The sequence below is a fragment of the Ovis canadensis genome, chromosome 1 (genome assembly GCF_042477335.2).
Source record: "Ovis canadensis isolate MfBH-ARS-UI-01 breed Bighorn chromosome 1, ARS-UI_OviCan_v2, whole genome shotgun sequence".
NCBI lineage: Eukaryota > Metazoa > Chordata > Mammalia > Artiodactyla > Bovidae > Ovis > Ovis canadensis.
Window position 1 is genome coordinate 113,520,871 of NC_091245.1, and position 16,035 is coordinate 113,536,905.

Genomic DNA, 16,035 nt, shown 5'->3' on the forward strand with positions numbered 1-16,035 from the left:
TTGCCAGATGTGGCAGCTCCCTTGCTCCTGGCTGTGCAAATGTAGTGTGATTGATTTCTCTCGGAGTGTGGGGAGAGTGAGGCAGGGAGCTTGGAGACGGACGTTGTGAAAGATGAAGTGTGGTGTGGGCGGCTGCCAGCGGTGGGGTATTCCTGCCAGTGCAGTCCCCGAGCCCTCGGCTGGGTCCGGGTGAGGACGCGAGCAAACACAAGAAAGGTGCCTGGACGCACGGGCGGCTGAGCCCGCAGGGTTTGGGGCCACGAAGGCTTGGCAGCAGGGCCTTTTGTGGGTGAGGTGGGGAGGGGTCCTGGGCGTCTGTGTGGGAGAGGCAGCGGGCGGCAGGTAGCCAGCCAGCGTTTGCAGGAGCGCTGCCTCGAGCGCGTTTCAGCGGGCAGACCTAGTTGGGCTCTGGGGCCGCACCGTGGGACCAAAAGGGGACGCTGGGGCTGCATGGGCCGGGAATCGAACCCGGGCCTCCCGCGTGGCAGGCGAGAATTCTACCACTGAACCACCCATGCACCGGTGGCCAGCGCCGCCCGTCGCTGCCCCTCAGGCGCTGGCCGCCACCCGCCCGCCGCTGCTCACTGCTCGCCCGTGGGCATCTCTCTGCCCCGTTGCAGCGGGAGACGACGGGCGGGCGACCTGTAAGACAGGATCCGGGCACGTGCAGGACCCCGGGGCGCGCCGCTCTCGGAGGGAGCCCGGCGCGACGGGACGCGGGCCCACGCGGCCCGTCCCGCGCCTTCTGCGCCGACCACGGCCGCCGCGACCCTGTCGGTGTCGCGTGAGGGCGCCGGGAGCCGACGCCGTCTGCCCGGCGCCGGGATCCCTGTCAGGTGCAGGCGCTGCGTGGTCGCTGCGGCCGCGCGCAGACGTGCCTCTCAGCGACCGCCGGGTCCCGACCCAAAGTCCCTCTGGCGGGCTGGCTTTCCGGCCGTGCCGGGGTGGGGCGTGCGAGAGCGGGCGGGGGAAGGGACGCCGGGCTCGGTCTGTGCGGGAAGCGCGAGCGCGGGAGGGCGACGCCTCCGAGCGCCTCCGCCACCGCCCCCTACCCGCCCTCCCCCCGCCATCCCATCCTTAGACCCGCGCTCAGGCCCAGGGACCCAAAGGCGTGTGAGCCTGGCTCCTGCGCTCTGGCCGACCGCGCTCCCGGGGTCCGGCTCTGACGGGGTGGTGGTGGTGAGCAGGGGCCCTTTGGCAGCGCGGCTCCTGGCTCGGGGACTGCGGGCTGAGAGGCAGGGAGCGCGCCAGGGCGGGCTTGGCTCCGGCCGGGGCAGCGGCTTCCCACGGGAACGGGCGCCGTGGCGCCGAGGTCGGGGGCGCGGGCCGGGCGCCGGGGGGTGGGCTGGACGGGCACGCAGGGCTTCCGCTCCCTCCCCAGCGGAGCACCCTTCCCGGGACGGACTCGTGCAAGGAAGGCCGGTGTGCGCTGGCCAGCAGGAAGGCTGGATGGCACGCGTCCAGGGCGGGCGGCAGGCAGGTTGCGGCCCGGCCAAGAACGCACGGCGGAGAAGGGTCGAGGGCACGCGGCAGCCCCTTGGCGGGCAAGGCGGGGGCTCGGCCGCCTCGCTGTGGCTGGGGAGCGCAGGCGGGCCGGCGGGGCGGGCGCGGAGGACGGGGTGCCGGCCTGGCGGGAGAGCTGGCGGGGGCAGCCGTGGAAGCAAGGCTGCGAGGGCGAGTAGGCCGTTCCCCGGGCAGAAGTCGGAGCGCCGGCGAAGGGAGGAGGGCTTGCCACCCGCCGCGGGGCTGCGTGCTTCGGCGCGGCCGGGGGCGGGGCGCGGCGGGGCTGTGGGAGTGGAAGTGGGAGGGTGGGCGAGTGTGGGCCAGGGGGAGGCAGGGAGGCAGGAAAAGCAGCAGCTGCAGCTGCAGCCAGCTGGCGAGGAAAGATGCGCTGAGAAGGACTGAAGGTGCCTTCTGTGGGGGTGCAGGTGGCGGCGGGAGGGCGTGTGTGGAGAAAGGCAGTGGCGCGCGGAGGACGGGTGCGTTTGTCCGGCGGGCCAAAAGGCTGGCTTGTCAGGAGTGGGATTCGAACCCACGCCTCCAGGGGAGACTGCGACCTGAACGCAGCGCCTTAGACCGCTCGGCCATCCTGACGGCGGGCCTGGCTGGGCGCGTGGCCGCTCGCCTGGCTGGGACCCGACGCGGCGCGAGCACCGGCGCCCTTGGCGGGCCGCGGGCGGCGCCACGCCAGGCAGGCAGGCAGGCAGGCAGGCAGGCAGGCGGGCGGGCGTCCGGAGTGGGGGTCGACGGAGCCGGCGCGCGGCGGCCGGCCGAGGCGCCTGGCTCCGCCGCCGCTCGCGCCGCGGACCCAGAGGGCCCTGGGCGGGCCGGCCCCTCCCCACCCGCGCCTGTCCTGGCCCGACGCCGGCCGGCGCGCGCCCACCGTGTCGTCGCAGCCCCGCTTGCCTTCTCGCGCCCCCTTCTCCCGGCGGAACGCCCGCGTTGGAGGCAAGAGGCGGCGCGCTGGGGAGGGTCCAGTGCCCCGGGGGTCCGGGTCCCTGTCGGGGTGGCGGGCTGCCGCTGTGACCGAGGCGGTTGGTCTGGTGCGCGGTTGGGTCGGGACCCGTGGTGGCCGGCGGCCCGTGCTGGGCAAGGGGAGGCGTGGGCAGGCAGCCCGAGAGCCCGAGGGCGGCCGGGCGGCAGGACGGTCGCCGCCGTCCTCGTTAGTATAGTGGTGAGTATCCCCGCCTGTCACGCGGGAGACCGGGGTTCGATTCCCCGACGGGGAGGCAACACACCCTTTTTGGTGGCCGCGGTCGCTCTCTGTCCTGCCGCCAGGCCCCGGAGGGCCCTTCGCCTCCTCCCGACGTCTTTGGGCGAGGCGCCAGGGCGCCGCCGACGGCGGTGCCCGGCCTAGCTCCCGGCGACCCCCTCTGCCCGTGCAGCGCTCCAGCCTGAGCCCTTTGTCGTCGGCGGGCGCACGGTCGCCACGGCGGAGCGAGGGCCTCCTTGGCGACCCCACGGCCTTGCCCGACCATAGCCGGATCTGGCGGCCGGCCGGCCGCCCGCCCACGCGCCGACCCCCAGTGGCTGCCTGAGTGGGCTCGTAGGCTCGCGACGGCCCCGCCGCGTGCAGGCAGGTGGGTCCCGTGTCCCCTTGTCGTCGTGGGAAGTGGCCTCGCTCAGCGCCCGGTGGAGTAGCGCTTTGGCCAGCTGGGTGCTGGAAGCTGCGTGCCCCGCGTTGCCCGCCGGGGGTGAGGGCGGGGAGGCGTTGGCGGGCCGCGGCGGGGAGCGAAGGGCCGGAGGGCCGCAAGGCCGCGGGGGCGCCGCCCTGGGGCGGTGCGGCCGGTGGATTCCCGGCGACCGCGTGGCGCTGGCGCGCTTGGGGCGCCGCGTGGCTGCTGGGAGCGCCGGCGGCGGCGGCGCAAGCCTCCGGCTGACGGGGCGTCGGGGCAGGGATGCGGAGGCGGCGGCGAGAGTATGCTGGGGCGAGCCCGGGGCCGGCGTCTGGCGGCCGCCCGGGCTGTGGAGCGTTGGTGGTATAGTGGTGAGCATAGCTGCCTTCCAAGCAGTTGACCCGGGTTCGATTCCCGGCCAACGCAGCGGGCCGACCTTTTGCTGAGTTCCAGCGCTCTCCCGGCAGGGGCGTTCGGGGGACAGAGAGGTGGGAGCAGGGAGCCAGCCCGCTGGCCGGCGGCTTTTGGCGTGTGTGCGAGAAGCCGGCGGCGCGCGCGGTGTTTTGAGGGTGCTGAAAGCAAGACGGCACGGCAGGGCAGGCGGCTGCACTTGCAAAGGCCGGGTGTGGGCAGCAAGGTGGCACGGGCGGGTGGCATGGAGGCGCGGGGCTCACCAGGAGCAGGCGAGGGCTGAACCCCGACGCTCCCTGGTGGTCTAGTGGTTAGGATTTGGCGCTCTCACCGCCGCGGCCCGGGTTCGATTCCCGGTCAGGGAAGCCTTTCTTCTTCCTCTCCGCCTGCCACCTGCCCACGTCCTCGCTGGACACCCTGCCACCCTTTTCTTAGCCTACGCTTGCTCAGCGCTGCGCCAGAGGCCCCCGGGACCCTGCCCGTCCAGCCCCAGCACGATTCAGGCCACCTCCGCCGTCCCGCGGGGCAAAGGTTTTGGCCGCAGTGGCAACCTCGCGCCGCTTCCACCACGACGCGCCTGAGGCCTCCCATCCACCAGCCCCCCCCCCCAACCCCACCCCCCGCCTCCCTCCCTCCTGAGGGGCTGCGGCTGCTGCCCCTGGTGGTGGCGGTGATGCTCCTGGGCTTGTGCTGGTTCTCCTGCTGTGGGTGGTGGTGAGGAGGTGGGCTTGGATAGGGCCGGCGGCGGTAGGGGTGGGGGTAGGGCTGGGGGTAGGGGCGTGGGCTGTGGCGGTCGCCAGCTGGGGGCCAGCAGCGGCAGGGGCGGTGGCCACAGCCGAAGGTGAGCGAGGGGGATCTGCCTCTGGGAGTGGGGGCCGTGGCCACGGACCGCCTGCCTTGTCGTGTCTCTCATGCCAGCCACCTCTCTGGGCGGCTTGGCCAGTGCGTGCCAGGTCCCGGGCTGGCTGTGACTCCCGTGTGCCGCTGGCGACTCCAAGAGGGTTCTGGTCTTGAGTGGGCTCTGGGAGGCGGACCACGGCGCCCGGGAGGCATGGGTAGCAGTTCAGTCGCCCGGGGGCAGCGATGCCTGCCAGGGAGGACAACCCGACCATCGTGCTGTTTCCCTTGCCTGACCACAGCTCTCAATCCTACTGGACTGAGGCAAGATTTACCCAGGCCTCCCTCCCCCACTCGTAACCAAAGGTGGGCACTCGGGTGCACACACACACACACACACACACACACACACACACAGAGCGCCCTCCAAACTGTCTATCCAGGATCCACTCCATCCCTCTCCCCACCCTGTCACCGTCTTCCCCTAGGAACTCTGCGCGAGGGTGATCCTCCAGCACAGTCTCCTCTTGGCCCCGTCTCGGCTGGTCTATCCCCAAAGGGTTTCACGTCTGTTCAAGGACTGTGTCCTTCGGAGGGGAAGTGGACGGCAGACGAAAGGCACCAACGTGCGGCGAGGGCGGCACACTCGGGTGCGATGGCACAAAGGCGAGTGCCCTGTGGGAAAGGAGCCCCCGTGGCCCGACGTGTGCTTGCCGTCGCCAAAGGAGGTTTCCTCGAGGCCCCTGCCGGGGCTGTGGGCGTCAGAGTGCATGGGGGAGAGTATCGGAGGAAGGTGCTTGGGGCCATGGCTGGTGGGCGCCCCACGTGGATCAGGGACCCGGGCAGGGCGATCGCGAGCAGAGGGCGCGGCGGCGAGCAGGGAGCTGGGAGGCAGGCCCCGGGGTGCTTGGTCGGGGCGTCTGCATGGACGGCCGGCGGGAAGGGGCGGCGTGGGGCTCTCGGGGACCTGGCCGAAAGATCGGCAGGCCACTCGAGCAGGGCCTCTACAGAAGCATGGGCGCGGCGGCGAAGCCGTGCCAGGCACATGTGAGAGGCTGGGACGGATCTGCGGTAGGTAGGGGTGGGCGTGGGGGTTGGGCTGGGGCTGCGGAGCCAGAGGGAGGCCCGCACTGGTGAACGCCAGGGCAGGGCAGGCCAGGGCAGGACGTGTGAGGGATAGCCCGAGCTCCAGGGGGATGTTGGGTGGGGAGGTGGGGCCGAGCCTGGAGTCTGGCGGGAAAGGCAGAGGGCAGGCCGTGACAGTGACGGGGCTGTGGCGTGAGGAAGATGGCGGGTGAGCACTCCATTTGGGTCGGGTGGCGGGTGAGCGGGGGCGAGCCACACTGGTGCTCGGTGCCACAGGCTGCTCAGGCTCGGCGGCGGGCTGTGGCTCTGGGCGGAGGCTAGGACGCAGGCAAGCGAAGGACAGAAACGGAGCGCCAGCGCCAGCTGGGGGCCAGACCCGGTCCGAGATGGGTGGGCCCACCGTACCGCCCCAGAGACCAAAGTCACCACCCATCGGGAGGGAGTGTCCAGTGTCGGGGGTGACACTGCTGGGGCCTCAGGGTGGGATGGGGCGGGGGTGGCTGGCAGCGCAGGTGGCTGTGATTTCATGAGGGCCAAGGAGAGCTCCCATGTGACCGGGCACAGTCAGCCCTCCAGGGTACACGCCCGCAGAGGGCAAACCTCGGGGAGGTCTGAGGGTCCGGACACCGCCACCGCCTCGGCAGCACCGCCTGCCAGGGCCCGTACACGGAGCAAACCCCAGCGCCCAGCCACACACGGCGGGCCCAAGAAGGGGTGGCATCGATGCAGCATGGCGCCATCACTCAGGCATCAGAAACACGTCAAGAATTGCCAGTTGTCACAAGCAATGATGCAGCTGGAGACTCTTACACTCGGCGGAGAATGTCAGACCGCGTTGGACCGAGGCATGTGGAGCATGGAAAATAATACAAAACGAAGCTATTTGCCAGGAGAAACCGACTCACGCAGAAACCCACCTTAGGGTAACGCAAGCGGAAAGGCAGCGCTGGAGGGATGACTGGGGAGCTGCAACGCACAGATACGCAGGACCCTGTCTAAAGGGAGAAGCGCCAAGGTTATCCAGTTCAACACAGGGAATCAGCGTCAGTGCCCTGGAGTAACCTCAAGTGGAAAAGAATCTGAAACCATATATGACACTCGAGATCTGCACAAGCAAAACAGGATCACACTGCGGTCCACCGGAAACCAGCACAATATTGGGAATCCACTGTACTTCCGCAACAACCGTGACTACGACGTCGGAGTAAGCTTTCAAAAGAAAACTAACTCAGCAGGCAATGAAGTCAGCGGAAAACAGGTGAGCTATGCCAACCCCACCCTGGGTACATATCCACGAAAGGCGCAGCTCTTCATTCGGAAAGACACATGCAACCCCCACAGTCACAGCAGCACCGTTTGCCATAGCCGAGACGTGGAGAAAACCCTAGTGCCCATCCCCAAAGGCTCAGCCACCAAGATGCAGTATCAGAGAAAGGGAGAGAATGGGATGTCACCGAGCCGTCCACAAGAGGCAGATAGTGTCACTGGCAGCAACGGCGGCTGGAGCTGCAGAATATTACCCTTGGTGAGGGAAGTCAAACAGACAAGGTCACGGATGGGTGGACTCTAAAGTGTTGTACAAATGAATCCCTGGGCCAACCAGCCACAGACTCTCAGACACAGGAAAGCCGCTTGGGGCTTCCCAAGGGCGCAGTCAGGGACCGAGGGATGAATGAGGAGCCGGGCTCAACGGATCAACCGTACCAGTACTGCGTAGGAAGGGGAGGAGGAACAAGGACACGCGGGATACCGCAGGGAATGAGATCCCATATGCTGTCATCACCCGCAATGGAAACGAGCTGAACACATGAGCCCCCCCCCCACCCACCCACAGACAGGACTGAACCCCAACGCTGTACAGCGGAAACGCACACCAGGTTGTAGATCAACTACGCTTCCAGGACAAGTGCTACTCCGTCGAAGTCAGTCAGTCGAGGATCAGTCCAGCAATAGGAAAAAGAAGAGCTTCCATTATGATCCAGGAAAGCCAACCCTGGGCACGCGTCGGGAAAAGACGACAAATACCCCTAATGGGGAGAGATGCAGGCATCCCCCAGGGTCACCGCAGCCCTCTGTGCCGGAGCCGAGACCCGCGGGAAACGCCCAAGTGCCCGTCGGCACGTGGCCGGCACAAGAAGGTGAGGGATATCTGTACCGTGGAATATGACGCAGCCCTCAAGAAGGAGCCGCCATCGCCATGGGCCGCAAGGTCAGACGGACCCACAGAAGGGTCCGCTCAGTGAAGTGAGTCGCTTGGATCGGGAGAAAGCTCTGTGGACTCTTAACGACGAATACAGACGAATCTATGCGCAAAGGGGAAAGCGACCTGGAGACCCCGAAAACGTACATAGGGCTACCCAAGGGGAAAGGCAGGGAGGGACGAAGTTGAAGTCGGATCAAGAGATAGGAAAGACTGTGCTTACAGTAGAAGAGCAACAGAGCTTTCCTCTGTAGCAGGAGAAGTGTATCTGTATCTCGCCTTCACCTACACTGGAAGACCACCTGGCAAAGAACAGGGGACTGAATCACTTTGCCGGGCACCTGAGACTCACCCAGGAATGTGAATCCGTTCTACTTGTGTTCGAAGAAGCAGAAAAAGGAGCAGGCCGTGGCTTGAAGCGGGGGGTGGGGGGAGGCAGGCCAGTGGGACAGATGCAAAGGCAGGTTCCTTGGCAAGAGTGGGATTTGGAACGGCTCAGGGAGGAACGGGGCGTGGGGGGCGGGGTGTGTGGAGATGGGGGAGGCGGGGAGCTGGGGGTGGGATGGGTGCATGTGGGGGAGTAGGGGGACGGTGAGGCTGCAGGCTGAGGTGGGGGTGCTCTTGGGGCAGGGCTGATGCTGAGGTGAGGCGCGCAAGAGGGTTTCAGGGGGAAGGGGTGGTGTTTGAGGCGGTGAGGGCGTTGCTGTTGGAAACCTGTTTCTGCCGAGGCCAGGCCCGAGGGCGAGGGCCGGCAGCTGGTGGACTTCTTTGGAACTCGTCCTGCAAGACGTGGTCCAGGGACCCTGCAGGCAAAAGGGAGGTATGCTTGCCAGATGTGGCAGCTCCCTTGCTCCTGGCTGTGCAAACGTAGTGTGATTGATTTCTCTCGGAGTGTGGGGAGAGTGAGGCAGGGAGCTTGGAGACGGACGTTGTGAAAGATGAAGTGTGGTGCGGGCGGCTGCCAGCGGTGGGGTATTCCTGCCAGTGCAGTCCCCGAGCCCTCGGCTGGGTCCGGGTGAGGACGCGAGCAAACACAAGAAAGGTGCCTGGACGCACGGGCGGCTGAGCCCGCAGGGTTTGGGGCCACGAAGGCTTGGCAGCAGGGCCTTTTGTGGGTGAGGTGGGGAGGGGTCCTGGGCGTCTGTGTGGGAGAGGCAGCGGGCGGCAGGTAGCCAGCCAGCGTTTGCAGGAGCGCTGCCTCGAGCGCGTTTCAGCGGGCAGACCTAGTTGGGCTCTGGGGCCGCACCGTGGGACCAAAAGGGGACGCTGGGGCTGCATGGGCCGGGAATCGAACCCGGGCCTCCCGCGTGGCAGGCGAGAATTCTACCACTGAACCACCCATGCACCGGTGGCCAGCGCCGCCCGTCGCTGCCCCTCAGGCGCTGGCCGCCACCCGCCCGCCGCTGCTCACTGCTCGCCCGTGGGCATCTCTCTGCCCCGTTGCAGCGGGAGACGACGGGCGGGCGACCTGTAAGACAGGATCCGGGCACGTGCAGGACCCCGGGGCGCGCCGCTCTCGGAGGGAGCCCGGCGCGACGGGACGCGGGCCCACGCGGCCCGTCCCGCGCCTTCTGCGCCGACCACGGCCGCCGCGACCCTGTCGGTGTCGCGTGAGGGCGCCGGGAGCCGACGCCGTCTGCCCGGCGCCGGGATCCCTGTCAGGTGCAGGCGCTGCGTGGTCGCTGCGGCCGCGCGCAGACGTGCCTCTCAGCGACCGCCGGGTCCCGACCCAAAGTCCCTCTGGCGGGCTGGCTTTCCGGCCGTGCCGGGGTGGGGCGTGCGAGAGCGGGCGGGGGAAGGGACGCCGGGCTCGGTCTGTGCGGGAAGCGCGAGCGCGGGAGGGCGACGCCTCCGAGCGCCTCCGCCACCGCCCCCTACCCGCCCTCCCCCCGCCATCCCATCCTTAGACCCGCGCTCAGGCCCAGGGACCCAAAGGCGTGTGAGCCTGGCTCCCGCGCTCTGGCCGACCGCGCTCCCGGGGTCCGGCTCTGACGGGGTGGTGGTGGTGAGCAGGGGCCCTTTGGCAGCGCGGCTCCTGGCTCGGGGACTGCGGGCTGAGAGGCAGGGAGCGCGCCAGGGCGGGCTTGGCTCCGGCCGGGGCAGCGGCTTCCCACGGGAACGGGCGCCGTGGCGCCGAGGTCGGGGGCGCGGGCCGGGCGCCGGGGGGTGGGCTGGACGGGCACGCAGGGCTTCCGCTCCCTCCCCAGCGGAGCACCCTTCCCGGGACGGACTCGTGCAAGGAAGGCCGGTGTGCGCTGGCCAGCAGGAAGGCTGGATGGCACGCGTCCAGGGCGGGCGGCAGGCAGGTTGCGGCCCGGCCAAGAACGCACGGCGGAGAAGGGTCGAGGGCACGCGGCAGCCCCTTGGCGGGCAAGGCGGGGGCTCGGCCGCCTCGCTGTGGCTGGGGAGCGCAGGCGGGCCGGCGGGGCGGGCGCGGAGGACGGGGTGCCGGCCTGGCGGGAGAGCTGGCGGGGGCAGCGGTGGAAGCAAGGCTGCGAGGGCGAGTAGGCCGTTCCCCGGGCAGAAGTCGGAGCGCCGGCGAAGGGAGGAGGGCTTGCCACCCGCCGCGGGGCTGCGTGCTTCGGCGCGGCCGGGGGCGGGGCGCGGCGGGGCTGTGGGAGTGGAAGTGGGAGGGTGGGCGAGTGTGGGCCAGGGGGAGGCAGGGAGGCAGGAAAAGCAGCAGCTGCAGCTGCAGCCAGCTGGCGAGGAAAGATGCGCTGAGAAGGACTGAAGGTGCCTTCTGTGGGGGTGCAGGTGGCGGCGGGAGGGCGTGTGTGGAGAAAGGCAGTGGCGCGCGGAGGACGGGTGCGTTTGTCCGGCGGGCCAAAAGGCTGGCTTGTCAGGAGTGGGATTCGAACCCACGCCTCCAGAGGAGACTGCGACCTGAACGCAGCGCCTTAGACCGCTCGGCCATCCTGACGGCGGGCCTGGCTGGGCGCGTGGCCGCTCGCCTGGCTGGGACCCGACGCGGCGCGAGCACCGGCGCCCTTGGCGGGCCGCGGGCGGCGCCACGCCAGGCAGGCAGGCAGGCAGGCAGGCGGGCGGGCGTCCGGAGTGGGGGTCGACGGAGCCGGCGCGCGGCGGCCGGCCGAGGCGCCTGGCTCCGCCGCCGCTCGCGCCGCGGACCCAGAGGGCCCTGGGCGGGCCGGCCCCTCCCCACCCGCGCCTGTCCTGGCCCGACGCCGGCCGGCGCGCGCCCACCGTGTCGTCGCAGCCCCGCTTGCCTTCTCGCGCCCCCTTCTCCCGGCGGAACGCCCGCGTTGGAGGCAAGAGGCGGCGCGCTGGGGAGGGTCCAGTGCCCCGGGGGTCCGGGTCCCTGTCGGGGTGGCGGGCTGCCGCTGTGACCGAGGCGGTTGGTCTGGTGCGCGGTTGGGTCGGGACCCGTGGTGGCCGGCGGCCCGTGCTGGGCAAGGGGAGGCGTGGGCAGGCAGCCCGAGAGCCCGAGGGCGGCCGGGCGGCAGGACGGTCGCCGCCGTCCTCGTTAGTATAGTGGTGAGTATCCCCGCCTGTCACGCGGGAGACCGGGGTTCGATTCCCCGACGGGGAGGCAACACACCCTTTTTGGTGGCCGCGGTCGCTCTCTGTCCTGCCGCCAGGCCCCGGAGGGCCCTTCGCCTCCTCCCGACGTCTTTGGGCGAGGCGCCAGGGCGCCGCCGACGGCGGTGCCCGGCCTAGCTCCCGGCGACCCCCTCTGCCCGTGCAGCGCTCCAGCCTGAGCCCTTTGTCGTCGGCGGGCGCACGGTCGCCACGGCGGAGCGAGGGCCTCCTTGGCGACCCCACGGCCTTGCCCGACCATAGCCGGATCTGGCGGCCGGCCGGCCGCCCGCCCACGCGCCGACCCCCAGTGGCTGCCTGAGTGGGCTCGTAGGCTCGCGACGGCCCCGCCGCGTGCAGGCAGGTGGGTCCCGTGTCCCCTTGTCGTCGTGGGAAGTGGCCTCGCCCAGCGCCCGGTGGAGTAGCGCTTTGGCCAGCTGGGTGCTGGAAGCTGCGCGCCCCGCGTTGCCCGCCGGGGGTGAGGGCGGGGAGGCGTTGGCGGGCCGCGGCGGGGAGCGAAGGGCCGGAGGGCCGCAAGGCCGCGGGGGCGCCGCCCTGGGGCGGTGGGGCCGGTGGATTCCCGGCGACCGCTTGGCGCTGGCGCGCTCGGGGCGCCGCGTGGCTGCTGGGAGCGCCGGCGGCGGCGGCGCAAGCCTCCGGCTGACGGGGCGTCGGGGCAGGGATGCGGAGGCGGCGGCGAGAGTATGCTGGGGCGAGCCCGGGGCCGGCGTCTGGCGGCCGCCCGGGCTGTGGAGCGTTGGTGGTATAGTGGTGAGCATAGCTGCCTTCCAAGCAGTTGACCCGGGTTCGATTCCCGGCCAACGCAGCGGGCCGACCTTTTGCTGAGTTCCAGCGCTCTCCCGGCAGGGGCGTTCGGGGGACAGAGAGGTGGGAGCAGGGAGCCAGCCCGCTGGCCGGCGGCTTTTGGCGTGTGTGCGAGAAGCCGGCGGCGCGCGCGGTGTTTTGAGGGTGCTGAAAGCAAGACGGCACGGCAGGGCAGGCGGCTGCACTTGCAAAGGCCGGGTGTGGGCAGCAAGGTGGCACGGGCGGGTGGCATGGAGGCGCGGGGCTCACCAGGAGCAGGCGAGGGCTGAACCCCGACGCTCCCTGGTGGTCTAGTGGTTAGGATTCGGCGCTCTCATCGCCGCGGCCCGGGTTCGATTCCCGGTCAGGGAAGCCTTTCTTCTTCCTCTCCGCCTGCCACCTGCCCACGTCCTCGCTGGACACCCTGCCACCCTTTTCTTAGCCTACGCTTGCTCAGCGCTGCGCCAGAGGCCCCCGGGACCCTGCCCATCCAGCCCCAGCACGATTCAGGCCACCTCCGCCGTCCCGCGGGGCAAAGGTTTTGGCCGCAGTGGCAACCTCGCGCCGCTTCCACCACGACGCGCCTGAGGCCTCCCATCCACCAGCCCCCCCCCCCCCAACCCCACCCCCCGCCTCCCTCCCTCCTGAGGGGCTGCGGCTGCTGCCCCTGGTGGTGGCGGTGATGCTCCTGGGCTTGTGCTGGTTCTCCTGCTGTGGGTGGTGGTGAGGAGGTGGGCTTGGATAGGGCCGGCGGCGGTAGGGTGGGGGTAGGGCTGGGGGTAGGGGCGTGGGCTGTGGCGGTCGCCAGCTGGGGGCCAGCAGCGGCAGGGGCGGTGGCCACAGCCGAAGGTGAGCGAGGGGGATCTGCCTCTGGGAGTGGGGGCCGTGGCCACGGACCGCCTGCCTTGTCGTGTCTCTCATGCCAGCCACCTCTCTGGGCGGCTTGGCCAGTGCGCGCCAGGTCCCGGGCTGGCTGTGACTCCCGTGTGCCGCTGGCGACTCCAAGAGGGTTCTGGTCTTGAGTGGGCTCTGGGAGGCGGACCACGGTGCCCGGGAGGCATGGGTAGCAGTTCAGTCGCCCGGGGGCAGCGATGCCTGCCAGGGAGGACAACCCGACCATCGTGCTGTTTCCCTTGCCTGACCACAGCTCTCAATCCTACTGGACTGAGGCAAGATTTACCCAGGCCTCCCTCCCCCACTCGTAACCAAAGGTGGGCACTCGGGTGCACACACACACACACACACACACACACACAGAGCGCCCTCCAAACTGTCTATCCAGGATCCACTCCATCCCTCTCCCCACCCTGTCACCGTCTTCCCCTAGGAACTCTGCGCGAGGGTGATCCTCCAGCACAGTCTCCTCTTGGCCCCGTCTCGGCTGGTCTATCCCCAAAGGGTTTCACGTCTGTTCAAGGACTGTGTCCTTCGGAGGGGAAGTGGACGGCAGACGAAAGGCACCAACGTGCGGCGAGGGCGGCACACTCGGGTGCGATGGCACAAAGGCGAGTGCCCTGTGGGAAAGGAGCCCCCGTGGCCCGACGTGTGCTTGCCGTCGCCAAAGGAGGTTTCCTCGAGGCCCCTGCCGGGGCTGTGGGCGTCAGAGTGCATGGGGGAGAGTATCGGAGGAAGGTGCTTGGGGCCATGGCTGGTGGGCGCCCCACGTGGATCAGGGACCCGGGCAGGGCGATCGCGAGCAGAGGGTGCGGCGGCGAGCAGGGAGCTGGGAGGCAGGCCCCGGGGTGCTTGGTCGGGGCGTCTGCATGGACGGCCGGCGGGAAGGGGCGGCGTGGGGCTCTCGGGGACCTGGCCGAAAGATCGGCAGGCCACTCGAGCAGGGCCTCTACAGAAGCATGGGCGCGGCGGCGAAGCCGTGCCAGGCACATGTGAGAGGCTGGGACGGATCTGCGGTAGGTAGGGGTGGGCGTGGGGGTTGGGCTGGGGCTGCGGAGCCAGAGGGAGGCCCGCACTGGTGAACGCCAGGGCAGGGCAGGCCAGGGCAGGACGTGTGAGGGATAGCCCGAGCTCCAGGGGGATGTTGGGTGGGGAGGTGGGGCCGAGCCTGGAGTCTGGCGGGAAAGGCAGAGGGCAGGCCGTGACAGTGACGGGGCTGTGGCGTGAGGAAGATGGCGGGTGAGCACTCCATTTGGGTCGGGTGGCGGGTGAGCGGGGGCGAGCCACACTGGTGCTCGGTGCCACAGGCTGCTCAGGCTCGGCGGCGGGCTGTGGCTCTGGGCGGAGGCTAGGACGCAGGCAAGCGAAGGACAGAAACGGAGCGCCAGCGCCAGCTGGGGGCCAGACCCGGTCCGAGATGGGTGGGCCCACCGTACCGCCCCAGAGACCAAAGTCACCACCCATCGGGAGGGAGTGTCCAGTGTCGGGGGTGACACTGCTGGGGCCTCAGGGTGGGATGGGGCGGGGGTGGCTGGCAGCGCAGGTGGCTGTGATTTCATGAGGGCCAAGGAGAGCTCCCATGTGACCGGGCACAGTCAGCCCTCCAGGGTACACGCCCGCAGAGGGCAAACCTCGGGGAGGTCTGAGGGTCCGGACACCGCCACCGCCTCGGCAGCACCGCCTGCCAGGGCCCGTACACGGAGCAAACCCCAGCGCCCAGCCACACACGGCGGGCCCAAGAAGGGGTGGCATCGATGCAGCATGGCGCCATCACTCAGGCACCAGAAACACGTCAAGAATTGCCAGTTGTCACAAGCAATGATGCAGCTGGAGACTCTTACACTCGGCAGAGAATGTCAGACCGCGTTGGACCGAGGCATGTGGAGCATGGAAAATAATACAAAACGAAGCTATTTGCCAGGAGAAACCGACTCACGCAGAAACCCACCTTAGGGTAACGCAAGCGGAAAGGCAGCGCTGGAGGGATGACTGGGGAGCTGCAACGCACAGATACGCAGGACCCTGTCTAAAGGGAGAAGCGCCAAGGTTATCCAGTTCAACACAGGGAATCAGCGTCAGTGCCCTGGAGTAACCTCAAGTGGAAGAGAATCTGAAACCATATATGACACTCGAGATCTGCACAAGCAAAACAGGATCACACTGCGGTCCACCGGAAACCAGCACAATATTGGGAATCCACTGTACTTCCGCAACAACCGTGACTACGACGTCGGAGTAAGCTTTCAAAAGAAAACTAACTCAGCAGGCAATGAAGTCAGCGGAAAACAGGTGAGCTATGCCAACCCCACCCTGGGTACATATCCACGAAAGGCGCAGCTCTTCATTCGGAAAGACACATGCAACCCCCACAGTCACAGCAGCACCGTTTGCCATAGCCGAGACGTGGAGAAAACCCTAGTGCCCATCCCCAAAGGCTCAGCCACCAAGATGCAGTATCAGAGAAAGGGAGAGAATGGGATGTCACCGAGCCGTCCACAAGAGGCAGATAGTGTCACTGGCAGCAACGGCGGCTGGAGCTGCAGAATATTACCCTTGGTGAGGGAAGTCAAACAGACAAGGTCACGGATGGGTGGACTCTAAAGTGTTGTACAAATGAATCCCTGGGCCAACCAGCCACAGACTCTCAGACACAGGAAAGCCGCTTGGGGCTTCCCAAGGGCGCAGTCAGGGACCGAGGGATGAATGAGGAGCCGGGCTCAACGGATCAACCGTACCAGTACTGCGTAGGAAGGGGAGGAGGAACAAGGACACGCGGGATACCGCAGGGAATGAGATCCCATATGCTGTCATCACCCGCAATGGAAACGAGCTGAACACATGAGCCCCCCCTCCCACCCACCCACAGACAGGACTGAACCCCAACGCTGTACAGCGGAAACGCACACCAGGTTGTAGATCAACTACGCTTCCAGGACAAGTGCTACTCCGTCGAAGTCAGTCAGTCGAGGATCAGTCCAGCAATAGGAAAAAGAAGAGCTTCCATTATGATCCAGGAAAGCCAACCCTGGGCACGCGTCGGGAAAAGACGACAAATACCCCTAATGGGGAGAGATGCAGGCATCCCCCAGGGTCACCGCAGCCCTCTGTGCCGGAGCCGAGACCCGCGGGAAACGCCCAAGTGCCCGTCGGCAC

The 16,035-nt window shown here is 68.6% G+C and overlaps 10 non-coding genes across 10 annotated transcripts; 6 read left to right on the forward strand and 4 right to left on the reverse strand.

Annotated features, from left to right (window-relative positions):
* Window positions 1-447: 447 nt before the first annotated feature.
* TRNAG-GCC (transfer RNA glycine (anticodon GCC)) lies at window positions 448-518 on the reverse strand. The gene has a single exon. It is a non-coding gene; the product is annotated as a tRNA-Gly (tRNA).
* A 1,493-nt stretch (window positions 519-2,011) lies between these two features.
* On the reverse strand, window positions 2,012-2,094 carry TRNAL-CAG (transfer RNA leucine (anticodon CAG)). Its single transcript has one exon. It is a non-coding gene; the product is annotated as a tRNA-Leu (tRNA).
* A 563-nt stretch (window positions 2,095-2,657) lies between these two features.
* Window positions 2,658-2,729, forward strand: TRNAD-GUC (transfer RNA aspartic acid (anticodon GUC)). The gene has a single exon. It is a non-coding gene; the product is annotated as a tRNA-Asp (tRNA).
* A 741-nt stretch (window positions 2,730-3,470) lies between these two features.
* Window positions 3,471-3,542, forward strand: TRNAG-UCC (transfer RNA glycine (anticodon UCC)). The gene has a single exon. It is a non-coding gene; the product is annotated as a tRNA-Gly (tRNA).
* A 278-nt stretch (window positions 3,543-3,820) lies between these two features.
* On the forward strand, window positions 3,821-3,892 carry TRNAE-CUC (transfer RNA glutamic acid (anticodon CUC)). The gene has a single exon. It is a non-coding gene; the product is annotated as a tRNA-Glu (tRNA).
* A 5,031-nt stretch (window positions 3,893-8,923) lies between these two features.
* TRNAG-GCC (transfer RNA glycine (anticodon GCC)) lies at window positions 8,924-8,994 on the reverse strand. The gene has a single exon. It is a non-coding gene; the product is annotated as a tRNA-Gly (tRNA).
* Window positions 8,995-10,487: 1,493 nt separating this feature from the next.
* On the reverse strand, window positions 10,488-10,570 carry TRNAL-CAG (transfer RNA leucine (anticodon CAG)). The gene has a single exon. It is a non-coding gene; the product is annotated as a tRNA-Leu (tRNA).
* Window positions 10,571-11,125: 555 nt separating this feature from the next.
* On the forward strand, window positions 11,126-11,197 carry TRNAD-GUC (transfer RNA aspartic acid (anticodon GUC)). Its single transcript has one exon. It is a non-coding gene; the product is annotated as a tRNA-Asp (tRNA).
* Window positions 11,198-11,938: 741 nt separating this feature from the next.
* Window positions 11,939-12,010, forward strand: TRNAG-UCC (transfer RNA glycine (anticodon UCC)). Its single transcript has one exon. It is a non-coding gene; the product is annotated as a tRNA-Gly (tRNA).
* Window positions 12,011-12,288: 278 nt separating this feature from the next.
* On the forward strand, window positions 12,289-12,360 carry TRNAE-CUC (transfer RNA glutamic acid (anticodon CUC)). Its single transcript has one exon. It is a non-coding gene; the product is annotated as a tRNA-Glu (tRNA).
* The last annotated feature ends 3,675 nt before the right edge of the window (window positions 12,361-16,035 follow it).